Below are 12894 nucleotides of genomic sequence, written 5' to 3'. Positions count from 1 at the left end.
TTTAGCTCCACCTTATCTTGGCTTGAGCTTTTTAACAGTCCGGTTAAACCCTGCTTTTCCACCATTTAATTCACAGTTTCCTCTTTCTGTGCTGCTATCAAGTGCTGGGTGGAGTCTTTTGTTTACTTTTCAACAGCTGCTAATATTTCCTGTATGCGTGCCTTCATCGCCTCAATGGCCTTTTTTTGTTGTTGTTGTTGCCTCCAGCTGTGAAACAAGTTTGTTACGGTCATCATCAGATTGCTTTCAGTTGTTCTTTAAAAGCTTTGTTGAAACAGCTTTCTTTTTAGTTACTAGATAGCAGACATGGGAATAACCAGACACCCATGCTAGGAGAGTATCACAATACTCAATACAATATTATCATGTTGTCATATATTGTCAAAGTTAAACGTTGTCAATACTGTTTCATGTGTCCACACTAACACTGTCATTCAAACCTGCCATACATGTTACCAAAAGATGGACTCAGTCTGCAATTAAATGTGATCAAGCCGTTGGTTATAAGCCGTCTGTTTCTGATAATACAGCAATTAGCTATGATTAATCATCGAAGCTAAGCGTGTCCAGGGTTTTTCAGTTGAGCTGATTTAATGTAAGCATGAGTTGAGCCCTCCTTTTTTTCATAGCATGCCCAGAACATTTTAATTTATTTAATAAAATATTGGTATTTGGTGTCCCTGTATCGATACGCTGATGCCCAGCAGCGTTATTGTATCCATGACAAATACCTAAAAATGTATACTGGTGTTATGGTGGTGAGCATAGGACATGACCTTAAAGTGATCTGCCATCATAATCCACAAAACCCACAGCACAGGCCTCGGGTAGTGTGCATTTTAATTCCTTCATTTATTCATATTCATAATAATTTCCCACATATGGTTTTATATACAAAGTCATGTCTCAGGGCTGCACCAACATGGCCAGAATCAGGACCGCTTCTGTCAGTATTTTATTCTTGAATATTTAACGTGAACAAGCTTTTAGAGTTCTTTAAATTTAAATAGGATGCAAATGGAAAAATTAGGGGTGGAGTTCCCTTTTGTTATGTTTGCTTGAGCTGAACTAAACTGCTTTTAAGAAAAGGTGAAAATGCACCTCTGTAAAAGAAAAGGTGCGCTTGATTTACAACACAAGACAACTATAATCACTGAAAGTGAAATGAAATTAAAATCCAATGAATCAATCAGACATATTGTGTCCTCATGTGTCTTATTTTGTCTGAGTAGCTGTGAAACCCCAAAAGATTGTAGCTGGCAGTGATGTACAATTACATTACTTATGTTTCCTCCATATCTTAGAGCTGTTTTTGTCTTTAGATACACAACAAACACTGTGGGCTCAGAAGTAAGCTACTTGTGCAGTGAGGTTAGATATGCACATTTGATCTGCCCTCAGGAAAACAGGGTTGGAGGAGGGATTCAACTAGCTCCCATGCTTGTCGTTTCTTGCAACATATGGAGACTTTTCGTATTTGATGTCAAGAAAAATAAAGCTCAGAAATAGTGATTGACAGCCGGGCTGTGTCTGTTTATTTTGTCCATATTTAGCCCTAAAAGAGTTGTGAAAGTATGACAGCACGCCACCCGCACAAACTGGTGGAAATATGACTCTTAATCAACCCACTGAGCCTTTTCCTGTTAATTATAACATCTGAGTGGTGCATAAAGACAAAAACAGTCCTTTATTTCTTTGTCTCGCACTCTGGTTTTTCACAAAATGAAGTCTTGCCTTCTTTGAGAGAAGTGTTTGTAACCTTCTAACTGAATGATTGCTAAAGACAGTAAGGACATTTGTGAGTATGAGTGGAGTTTATTACATGTGTGATGTGGCACAGATAGCGTGGTGTGGTCTTGTAACTCTTGATTACTGTCACTTGCTGTTTCACATTGTTGTGCTTTTGTGAACCAGCTGGGCGACAGTCGACAGAGTTTTGGCAGCCAGCGTCATGTTGTCGGTGCTTCCTCTAAAAGTATGAAGGCCGTAAAGGCCACGGCACGCCTGGGCAGCATCGTATCACGTTACACATCAGCCCGAGCTCAGCAGAGGAACTGATTTATTCATATTTGAGAAGGTTTTTGCATGTATATCACAGACAGAATAAGCTTCTCTGTGCTTAAAAACTCAGAGTGATGGATCATTGCTCTGAGGGTCAGAGATGTAAGCTAACTCCTTCCCCTGGATCTATTAATCCTTTAATGCTAACCTTCAGATTATTATTATTATTATTATCTTTTTTTTTTTTTGGGGGGGGGGGGGGTTGGATTTTTTTCTTTTTTTTCTTTTTTTTTTTTTTTTTTTAAACAGTGAATCACTTTTACGGATTTATATCTGTGCAGCTTTTCACATTCACATATTTGTGTCAAGGGCTGTTGGAGTTTATGGGTGTTTTAAAAACATTATCTCCATTTATCTCAGGTCTGTCCTCCTCTTCTCTGCTCCTTCAGGAGCTGCTTTACTGCAGCTGCACGCTGAAAGTCTGAGTAAAATAAAGTGACAGCAGGTTTTGTCACGCACCAAGAGATTCACTTCCCTCAGTGAGCCGTACAGTCAGACTGAGTCACTCACACAGGTGCAGATAGGCTTTTGTTGCTCTGCTGATGGGTTAATTCTGAGTTTACTGACTGTTTTTGTTGCTCTTGCTGCTACTCGTCTTGTCTTCTCTGCTTGCTGAGCATATGTGCTAAGGTCTGGTGCTCAGAAGTAATTGGACAGTAGTCAGAAAAGCAGTTTCATAGCCAGGCAAGGCCTGTTTCCTTTGTTACTTCAAAAACCCAGGAGTTGATTCCAAGTGATGAGCTTCTGTTTGGTAGCTGTTGAGTGGATTTTCAGTATGAGGTCCAAAGAGATGTCAGTACAACTCAGGGACGCCAAACATTAGGCTGAAAAACCAAAATAAACCTATCAGAGAGACAGCATAAACTTTAAGAGTGGTCAAATCAATCTGCTCCCCGAAAGGGCCTGAATGACCACAGAAGACAACTAAAGTGGATTATTTTTGATACTGTTAAACAGTTTATTATATTTGTTGGCACTCTGATGTTCCATTTTACCCTCATATGTTGTATACAGAAGGATTACTTTTTATAATAGATATTGCAATGTTAACAACATGATAACTATATAGTTAATTATGAGCATTTATTAAATAATAATGCTCCATAAATAAAAGACAACAATGTTGTTTTTGTGCATAACAAAAAGCTCACAATTGTGCAGTCAAAATGTAAACTAACAGACGCCGAGCATAATAACAAAGAGATTTCACAGCTGCTCTGTTCCCAACTTCTACTGCCTGACTGACAGCCTGGAGTTTGAAATCTGCTTTGTAACCGTGTCTCTGAACAGGTGCCATTTATGGTCCTTATACACACACAATACGGTAATATTACGTTGAAGCACAGTACGTATCACTCCGCGAGGCTCCTCAGTAGCCGTAATGCTCCAACAATCCATCAAGCGCTGCAGCTCCGTAACTTACCAAAGTCGAACTAAAACATTTTTTGACAGATTGCTGAGCGCCGTGTATCACCTAAAATCGGTTCGCGGTCAGTAAGCACAACCAGAATTCATACATAAGGCGCGCTGTCTATTTTTGAGAAAATGAAAGGATTTTAGGCCGTGCATGTCGTTAGCGCGGTTAGCTCGGTTAGCCCGCTATCACGTTGATGCCGTCCAGCCCCACCCACGGGGCGATCCGCGGTAACTCGTTAACGGAGATTTGCCGTGTCCATCTTGTCGTTGCCTGCAGATGAAGCGATGGAGGAGGGGAGCTGTGTTCAGTGAAGGAGAGGCGAGGCCGAGTAACGTTGCGTAAAGACAAAAGTGGACGAAAGAGCGGCAAACTTGTGGCTCCACAACTATAATTATAACGTAACTTATACTATATCGATATAAACGATATTGTCACATCTTATATCTCGTATGAAAATATATCGATATTTTTTAAAAAACTCGATATATCGCCCAGCCCTACTTCACATTACCTTAAACACTCAGAGCCACACTTTTTTTTTTCTTCCTAGGCTTGGATATTTTTCATGTCATTAAGAGTAAGATTCCTAATATGGAGCTACATATATAGAGATACAGAAGCCTCACCCATCTGCTGTTTAAGAAGAATGCTATCTTAAAGAGTTAGAAAAATTTTTATTTTTACCTGTGAATCATGCAAAGCTGCTCTAGTAAACTTTAGGGATAAAAATAAGGAGCTGGAAGTATGTCCACTTTAATATTGATGCCATATGTTAGGAGTGAATTAGCTGAAAACTATAAGATGATGAACTTGGGGGCAACACCCAACAAATCCAAATCCACATGCTGAAACTGGAACAATATTAGCCATATTCATGGTGGGATTGTTTTTATTTATTTTTTTATTTTTTACAACAACTGAAAGTAGTTTAACATGTCATCTACAACCATGTCCATCTGACCCTTTCCTAAAATGTTTTAATCTATCTAAACACAGTGTTCCCTAGAGTCTCTGTGCATTAAGTGTATCCGTCTAGTTTATTTTTATGTCTGTGCAACTTTAATCTTTTGTGTGATTTCGGAAATGCATTGCTCTGGATTGAGCCATACACTTGTGTAACTTAGCACATGAATTCACATATAGCATTAAAAAGCTTATAAAAGCTTATTTTGGTTCAAAGTCACCAAACCTTAGATTTGACTTGTATTTTTTTACGTGTAGTTTTCAATTTCGCAAACACCATTATAATAAAAGTTATAGATATCGCCACAGTTATTCCTGTAAATAAATAAGCGTGGCAACATGTTCTTTTAGAGGAACTGATATGGGGTAAATTTTAAACTGAATTATGCAAAGCTGCTCTAGTAGACTCCAAGAATAAAGATACAGAGCTCCATTTAAACGGCCACACTGGGTAATAGTTTATATGATCATTTATATCTGGGGTGTCAAGAAACTAAAGCATGCAGAAAGAGACGTGATGGTCAACTTAATAAAATGTCGTCATCCTCTTCATGTCCTGCCTCATCTCCTGCACTGCATAAACATGCTCATTTATTTATTACTGATATAGTCGTAATTATTTAAGCTAATAAGTTGATATCGTTCTAGTTAATGTTGGACTCAAGTGTGCTAAAAAAAAAAATCGCACTTTACCTCTGATGAAGAGTTTCCAACAATGCTAAAGCCACCTCAAAGAAATGTTTGCTAACGCCAGTGAACGGCAACTGATGACAGTTAACTGTAGCTAATGAAGGCTAACAGCAGTCCTGCCTGCAGCTCAGCATATGCTCAAAGACTTCCCTCAGCATGACTGTCATTGGTCAGAAGTGAGACACGCACCTGAATCCTGTCATAGAGTTTTACAGCCTTCTCAGAGTAAAGATAGGTGGATGTTTCTTACCCAGCCCCTACAGCTGAGATAAACAGTAGATTGATAACCTTCCACAGATAGGGAACAACTTTGGGGCGGAACCGGATCCAATCCAATATCAAAGGTAGAGGAAATACAAAACTGTACATTCGGTGATTTTGAGAAAACGATTTCCTCTTATCTCCGAGGAAGTCCATCCACTCTGCACACAACGATGATGAGTATTAAACCTGTCAGAGCTCAAGCTCTGTGTTGGACAGCTAATGATGTGGCAGAATAAAGCTTTTTTCCCCCTTCTGCATCGAGGAAGAACCAAATTTAGAAGAAAGTGTTTGACAGATGTGATCAGACAGACACAAACACACTTCTCCCATGAAAGCGTGTGTCGTAAGGCTTTGTCCTCACTGTGTGAAAGGCCTCATGGCACAGAGCACGCTGTGAAAAGGAGGTTTCACCATGTATGGTCAAACTTGAGTCTCATGCTCACGCTTTCCAAATCTGTCTTTTTCTGCCTGAGGATGAAGCCAAAGACAGAAGCTCCAAACACACATAAATATGCACTCAGACACTGTCCAAGGCTAATGTGAGCAGGGTTAGAAACCTAAATGTGTTTCAGACTCGCGACTGAGAGAGCTGAAGGGTGGAAAGACCTTTTTTTGTGGACTCTTGTCATGCTAGAGGTTCATTGTGAGCTCTCAGTGGCTCGTTGTTCTGCCAAATGACAGCAAGTAAGATTTCTCAATCTACTGATTAAAATCTCTAATCCTATTCATGCTGGATACCCACCAAATTCTCCAGGATAAATGGAAATAAAGCAGCTATTATCCCGTATGTTAAATATTGTGATTAATGATGGATTAAGGATTTATTCCTTAAAGAGGGCTGTAAATAATCATTATAATCCTGTGATTGAAGGAATAAACACATCTACAGTTTACTACATTCACACATCTTCTTCTTTTCCAAACAAAAATGCAAATTCACTACTTTTAAATATTTAAGTAATACAAGATTTTGCTTGGCAAAATGACCTGAATGATTTCTTAAATACAAGTAGGAATTGTAAGATTTTCTTTAATTAACCAGTAAATTATGGCACTATTAAGAGTTTTCTATGACTTAGTTTTGATGGCATTAAAGAGTAAAATGACTAGCTTTATACAGGATACCTTGACTGCAATCTTATATATAAACAACCCAACTTAATTTTGACCTCAGGCTATTTCTTTTCCAGTATGATAGGTCTTTTCATAAAAAATAATTCCTGAGGAGGTTATGTCTGACTTAAAATGAGTTGTGTTTGCAGGAAATGATATTATAATCGTAAAATAAGAAGAAAATAGTAAAATTAACATTATTTATTTTATTTTTTATTTTTTGCTAATCAGTGTTTTCCCCTAGAATTAAATTCTGATTATGGCAGTAGTATAGGGTAGGGGTAGGTAAATGCCATTTCTGCACTCACCAGCAGGCCTAAATTTTCTTAATAAGTTAATATCTAATAATAGATGTGCTGTTCATCAGCCTCTCTGGTTAAGCTGCGTCCACAATGGAAGCAATTGGAAGAACATAAAATTTAAAATTTTTGTGGTTGTAGTGTATTGGTTTGTTTTTTGTTTTTGTTTTTTGTCTTGTTCTTTATGGATGATTCCTTGAGAGTCTGACTGTGAACACGGTTTCCCAGTAAGGACAAGAAAATGACAGAAGTCATTGTTTTCCACCTGAGGTGATCAAATGCTTTCAGATCTACAAAAATTATAAGCTAGAACTTAAGTGAGGCTTTTATTGCTTGCAGTATTTCATAGTAAAACTTGAGATGTACCCAAGTCCTCCCTGTAATTGCTGCTGTTGATGGATCTTTAGGCCTGTTTGTACCACTAATTAACCTGAATGCGCTTTGTGAATCCTGGATCGGGGTTTTAGGTCAGGAGCTCTGGCCTGGATTAACCGTGGTGTTTATACGGTGTATGTGTGTCTCTGGTTCATCTGACTCAGAAACCTACATTGACACATAGAAGCATGCCAAATTTGGAGCTGCCTTATATGGCGGGTTTATCCCCTTTGTAAAAGTTTGTCATTTGGTGTTTTTTGTTTGTAGTGAATTTCCAGACCTGCTGCATTGATTCAAGAAGTTAAATCTGTCACTGTCATCTGCTGCAGGCCATACAGAGAGGGTTTGTTTTAGGCAGGATGTAGTGTGAACTCAAACTGAAGAAGGAAAATGCCAGGAAGCAGTATTTGTTTGCAGATCTGTGAAATGGTGAAAATATACTTGACCATTTCTGGGTAGTGAAAGGATTGAGATCGCTAACTGCTGCCCATTAAATGCCTGGACTTTTGTTTTGGAGTGTGTGTATGAGCCCAGTTTTGATAAGGAAAATTGGGCATCTTGAGCCCTCTCAAACCCTGGTGTTTTTTGGCCCTGGGAGTGGAAAAAGTGACTTCAGTTGGCTGAGAGGCTGGAATTTTTTTTCTTCTTCTAGAAACAAAGACCAGAGATGCACAGAGTCTAATAGATTCTTTCTATTAAACCTTTTCTTTAGGGGGGTGGTGACACCTTAAATGTTTTGATTCTTGCACCAGGTTTGATCCTCTTTGCCTTCAAAACTGTCTTAATTGTACGTGGCACAGATTCAACGAGGTGGTGGAAGCATTCCTTAGAGATGGTGATCCATATTGACATGATAACATCCCAAAGGTGCTCTGTAGGATTGAGATCTGGAGACTGTGGAGGTTCATTTGAGTACAGTGAACTCATTGTCATGTTCGAGAAACCAGTTTGAGATGATCTGAGCTTTGTGACATGCCGTGTTATCCTGCTGGAAGCAGCCATCATAAGCAGGTACACTGTGGTCATAAAGAGATGGACATGGTCAGCAACAACACTCAGGTTGGCTGTGGAGTTGCTCGATTTGTATTTCGGGGGTTAAAGCGTGCCAAAAAATATCCCCCACACCATTACACCACCAGCAGCCTTAACTGTTGATACAAGGCACAATGGATCCATGCTTTCATGCTGTTTAAAGCAAATTTCACAGCAGAAATTGAAACTCGACGGACCAGCCAACAGTTTTCTGAACTTCTATTGTCTAATTTTGGTATCTTGTGTGAATTGTAGCTTCAGTTTCCTGCTGTTAGCTGAGAGTAGCACTTAGTGTGGTCTTCTGCTGCTGTTGAGATGCTCTTCTGCATACCTTCGTTGTAATGAGTGGTTATTTGAGTTAATGTATCGGCTTGAAGTAGGCTGGCCATTCTCCTCTGGCCTCTGACATCAACAAGACATTTTCTGTTTTTTGGACCAGAGATCAGAATCAGAATCAGAATGGGTTTTATTGCCAAATGTTGAGCAGGTTTACAACATTAGGAAATTGCTGCGGTGCTTCAGTGCAAACATGCTGTCATAAATTGCGCTTAAATAGACATGAAAAAAATAAAAGTAAGAATAAGAATTAAAAGTGCTACGTAGAAAGATATATACATGAGATATACATGAGATATATACATGAGAATAAGAATTAAAAGTGCTACGTAGAAAGATATATACATGAGATATACATGAGATATATACATGAGAATAAGAATTAAAAGTGCTACGTAGAAAGATATATGCATGAGATATACATGAGATATATACATGAGAATAAGAATTAAAAGTGCTACGTAGAAAGATATATGCATGAGATATACATGAGATATATACATGAGAATAAGAATTAAAAGTGCTACGTAGAAAGATATATACATGAGTGCAGGTGGTGATCAGTGCCAAAACATGGAATGATGCAGTGAACACAGCGTAGGGTCATGAGTTAGTGGTGGGGACAGTCGTACGTTTATTGTTCATGTGTCCAACAGCAGAGGGGAAGAAACTGTTCTTATGGCGAGAGGTTCTGGTGCGAATGGACCGGAGCCTCCTGCCTGAGGGGAGCAGGTCAAACAGACTGTGTCCAGGGTGAGAAGGGTCAGCTGAGATCCGAGCTGCATGCCGCAGTGTCCTGGAGGTGTACAGGTCCTGCAGAGATGGGAGTCTGCAGCCAATCACCTTCTCAGCAGAGCGCACAACACGCTGCAGTCTCTGTTTGTCCCTGATAGTGGCTCCAGCGTACCACACGGTGATGGAGGAGGTGAGGATGGACTCGATGATTGCAGTGTAGAATTGCATCATCGTCCGTGTTGGCAGGTTGAATTTCTTCAGCTGCCTCAGGAAGTACATCCTCTGCTGGGCTTTCTTGATGACGGAGGTGATGGTGGGCTCCCACTTCAGGTCCTGAGTGATGGTGGTACCCAGGAAGCGGAATGAGTCCACAGAGGTGATGGGGGTGTCAGTCAGGATGATGGGGGGGGAGTGGGGCTGTGTGCTTCCTGAAGTCCACAATAATCTCCACTGTCTTCTGGGCATTCAGCACCAGGTTGTTGTGGCTGCACCAGGACACCAGACGTTCAACCTCCCTCCTGTAGGCAGACTCATCCCCGTCCGAGATGAGTCCAATAACGGTGGTGTCATCTGCAAACTTGATTAGCTTGACAGACTGGTGGGTGGAGGTGCAGCAGTTGGTGTACAGGGAGAAGAGCAGAGGAGAAAGAACACAGCCCTGATAGATAGATGTTGTGTGGAGGGAAAAGCAGTTTATGTAATACTTATAACAATAACTATGCTGCGTTCAAAGTCACTTAAATAGATCATTTAATCTACATTCTGATGTTCAGTTTGAACTTCAGCAGGTCATCTTAAATATTTGCATTAACAAGCAGTTGACATGTTGTACCCAATAAAGTGGCCAGTGAGTGTATTTTTTTTATTTTTATTTGGGATAAAAGTCTCAGGCAGTGGAGATGAATATTAAATACAGCTGTGAAGGTAGTCATGGTAGTGAAAGTACCATTAAAATCATCTTAAATCTTCTATAAGCACTCATGACAGTTTCAGCTCCTTCTGTAGATCACTCCTAGAAAAGTGGTCTCCTATTTAAAAGTGCTCATCCCCAATTCTCTTCTGACTCTTAGGAAAAACATTTGATACTCATGGCGATCTACACGGATTAAAGGAAACTTGCCAAAGGTGGAAACTAATTACAGGAGAAAGCTGAATGTATTGGTGAGGAAAAATCGCTAAAACTGCAGCAGCAGATTGGATTGTTACCTTAACTTAATTTGAAACCTTCTGAAATGATTAAATAAAGTTGTACAGAATTTTCTGGCACACCTGCTACTTTGAGTTTATCTAAAGACTAATCAGAAGGGTCTGAACGAAGCTGCTCTTGATTATAACATGTATTTTCATGACTCTGTGGCTGTTTACAGATTGCTCTTCAGTGGCCTAATTAGTGCTGAATGACCTCATGTAATTCAGAAAGAGACTCTTCTATTGCTCGGAATGCTGATAGTTTGATTAGTCGTTTAATAAGACTGATTATCTGAACTCATCCACACACCGCTGTTATTTTATCCACTGCTGGGACAGTAGATCTGAAAGCTAAATCAGAGGTATTGTCGTTGCCTTTAAGTACTACTCATGAGGTCAAGGGTTCTTCCTGAAATCTCATTCCAATTTTAAAAAAATCAAAAAATCAAAAATCAGTCAAATAGGAAATAAATTCCCTACATGACCCCCTGAGAATTAGCTCATTTGCTTGCTAGCTGTATGTGCTTTCTTTAGCTTGCCAAAGGCCTACTTACAATTTTACCTACAGTTTGACACCAGGCTCAACTAGTTTTCTAATATAAGATGGACATTTTCAAGTAACTACATCTTTTGCTTATGAAGCTTAGAGAGCTTAAAATGCTGGAAACAATTCATTTAAAAATAACAAATATCACCTATTTTCAAAGGTAAAAGTTTGCATGAGTTCATTAAATATACTAAAGCTGTTGTACAGATACAGTTGGCTGATAGTGAGCCGGTCAGATGGTAGGCACGCACTTGGAGTGGAGACTTGCTGCAGTCATTAAAATGAACTGGAGCCACGATGGCTGTATAGCTGTTGACTTGTGTGTGTGTGTGTGTGTGTGTGTGTGTGTGTGTGTGTGTGTGTGTATATAAATCTTTAGGGAGATGGAGCTGCAGCCATCCTGACTGCTGGAGTCCGAGTTCACAAGCAGCATTTTAAGGTTATAGAGTGCACAGTTATTGCATGTTTACTGTTCACTGTGATGCACTTTGTTTTGTATAGTATCTGCACATACTGTGACTGCAGCTTTTAACAGATGCATTGGATGATTTTATTAGTAAAAATTGTTAAATTATGCCTTGCTGCTACTTTTTATGCAGAAATTATCAGTATGATTCCCATTTATCAAACTTAGAAAAACAAATTGTCACAGTCTCTAGAAAATGCCCTCCAAATTTGTTGGATTGATATTAAAACAGAGTTGTTCCACTAATTTCTAGCTCCTTAGTTTTACTCTTGGACTCTACTAGAGGAGCTTTGCATGGTTTATAGTTTAAAATAATCCCTCCTTAACTTTACCAGACCTCTGTGAACCCCCCTTACTTCAGACTGTTCTAGTTCCTCCCTCCTTTATGGCAGCTTTATTCTGATAGGTTGCCCCTCGCATGGGCACTCTTTCTGACATCATACAGAGCCAAGAGTAGAAAAAATGCCTGAAACTGAGCATTTAGAGTTGTTGAAAGCCTCTTTTGGCTCAGAGTGATTACTTTTACGTTATCTTGACCTCACAGATCAAAAGCACGGTCACTTTGACCGTGCTTAACAACACTGAAAGGAAATAAGGTGACAGAAAATAGCTAAAAGCACAATACCTCCACCGTAAATGAGTTTGTCTTCACAGGTCTTAAATTTTGTACCTCATTAAAACAGAGCTGTATTAAATCTGTCTGAACCTGACATGCATGCTGTGCATTCATTTACTGACTCTTCTCCAATTATACATGCATTCATTACCAGGCAGAAGTTACATAGGGAGGGGATATTTAAGGCCAAATTATTAAAAAGCAGCCATGCTAATAGTAAAAATACAGCTCTTGAATCAAAATCTAAAGCCAAAGTAATAAAAATATCTTGTTTATATGCATCAGCGACAAATGTCACAAAAGGAGAACGCTATTAAAAGTAAAATAAGACAATACTATGTGTGGTCTGGTTTATTTAAGTCAGGGGTCCCCAATCCCAGTCCACGAGGGCCGGTGTCCCTTCAGGTTTTAGATGTGTCCTTGATCCATCACAGCTGATTTAAATGGATAAATGACCTTCTCAACATGTCTTGAAGTTCTCCAGAGGCCTGGTAATGAACTAATCATGTGATTCAGGTGTGTTGACCCAGGGTGATATCTAAAACCTGCAGGGACACCGGCCCTCATGGACTGGGATTGGGGACCCCTGATTTAAGTCAAATTTGCTCGAAATTACTGGTTTAACCTTTACTTAGGTGTTGGGTTTTATTAATGTGACTTGCTGTTCTCCTTTGTGTAGTTCTGCAAATGTAAGTGTTAAATGCTGTGTAATAACATGAGGAGGAGTTTTGTGGGTTTGCAGGACAAATTGTCCAGCTGGGGGAGGTTTGCTTATTTTGTATGTGTCAAAAT

The 12894-nt window shown here is 39.5% G+C and overlaps 1 protein-coding gene across 14 annotated transcripts in view; it reads left to right on the top strand.

Annotated features, from left to right (window-relative positions):
* The window catches only part of inpp4ab (inositol polyphosphate-4-phosphatase type I Ab), a 77724-nt gene that overhangs the window by 14182 nt on the left and 50648 nt on the right, over window positions 1–12894 (top strand). The window contains exon 2 of one of the 14 annotated variants that reach the window (XM_076880650.1): window positions 11400–11459. The exons of the other annotated variants lie outside the window; for them this stretch is intronic. The gene's annotated coding sequence lies outside the window, so the exon portion shown is untranslated. The remainder of the gene's footprint in view (window positions 1–11399; window positions 11460–12894) is intronic. 14 annotated transcript variants of the gene reach the window in all.

This window comes from Maylandia zebra, linkage group LG23 (genome assembly GCF_041146795.1).
Source record: "Maylandia zebra isolate NMK-2024a linkage group LG23, Mzebra_GT3a, whole genome shotgun sequence".
In the NCBI taxonomy this organism is placed as follows: Eukaryota; Metazoa; Chordata; class Actinopteri; order Cichliformes; family Cichlidae; genus Maylandia; species Maylandia zebra.
This window is presented reverse-complemented; position numbering and strand designations above follow the sequence as displayed.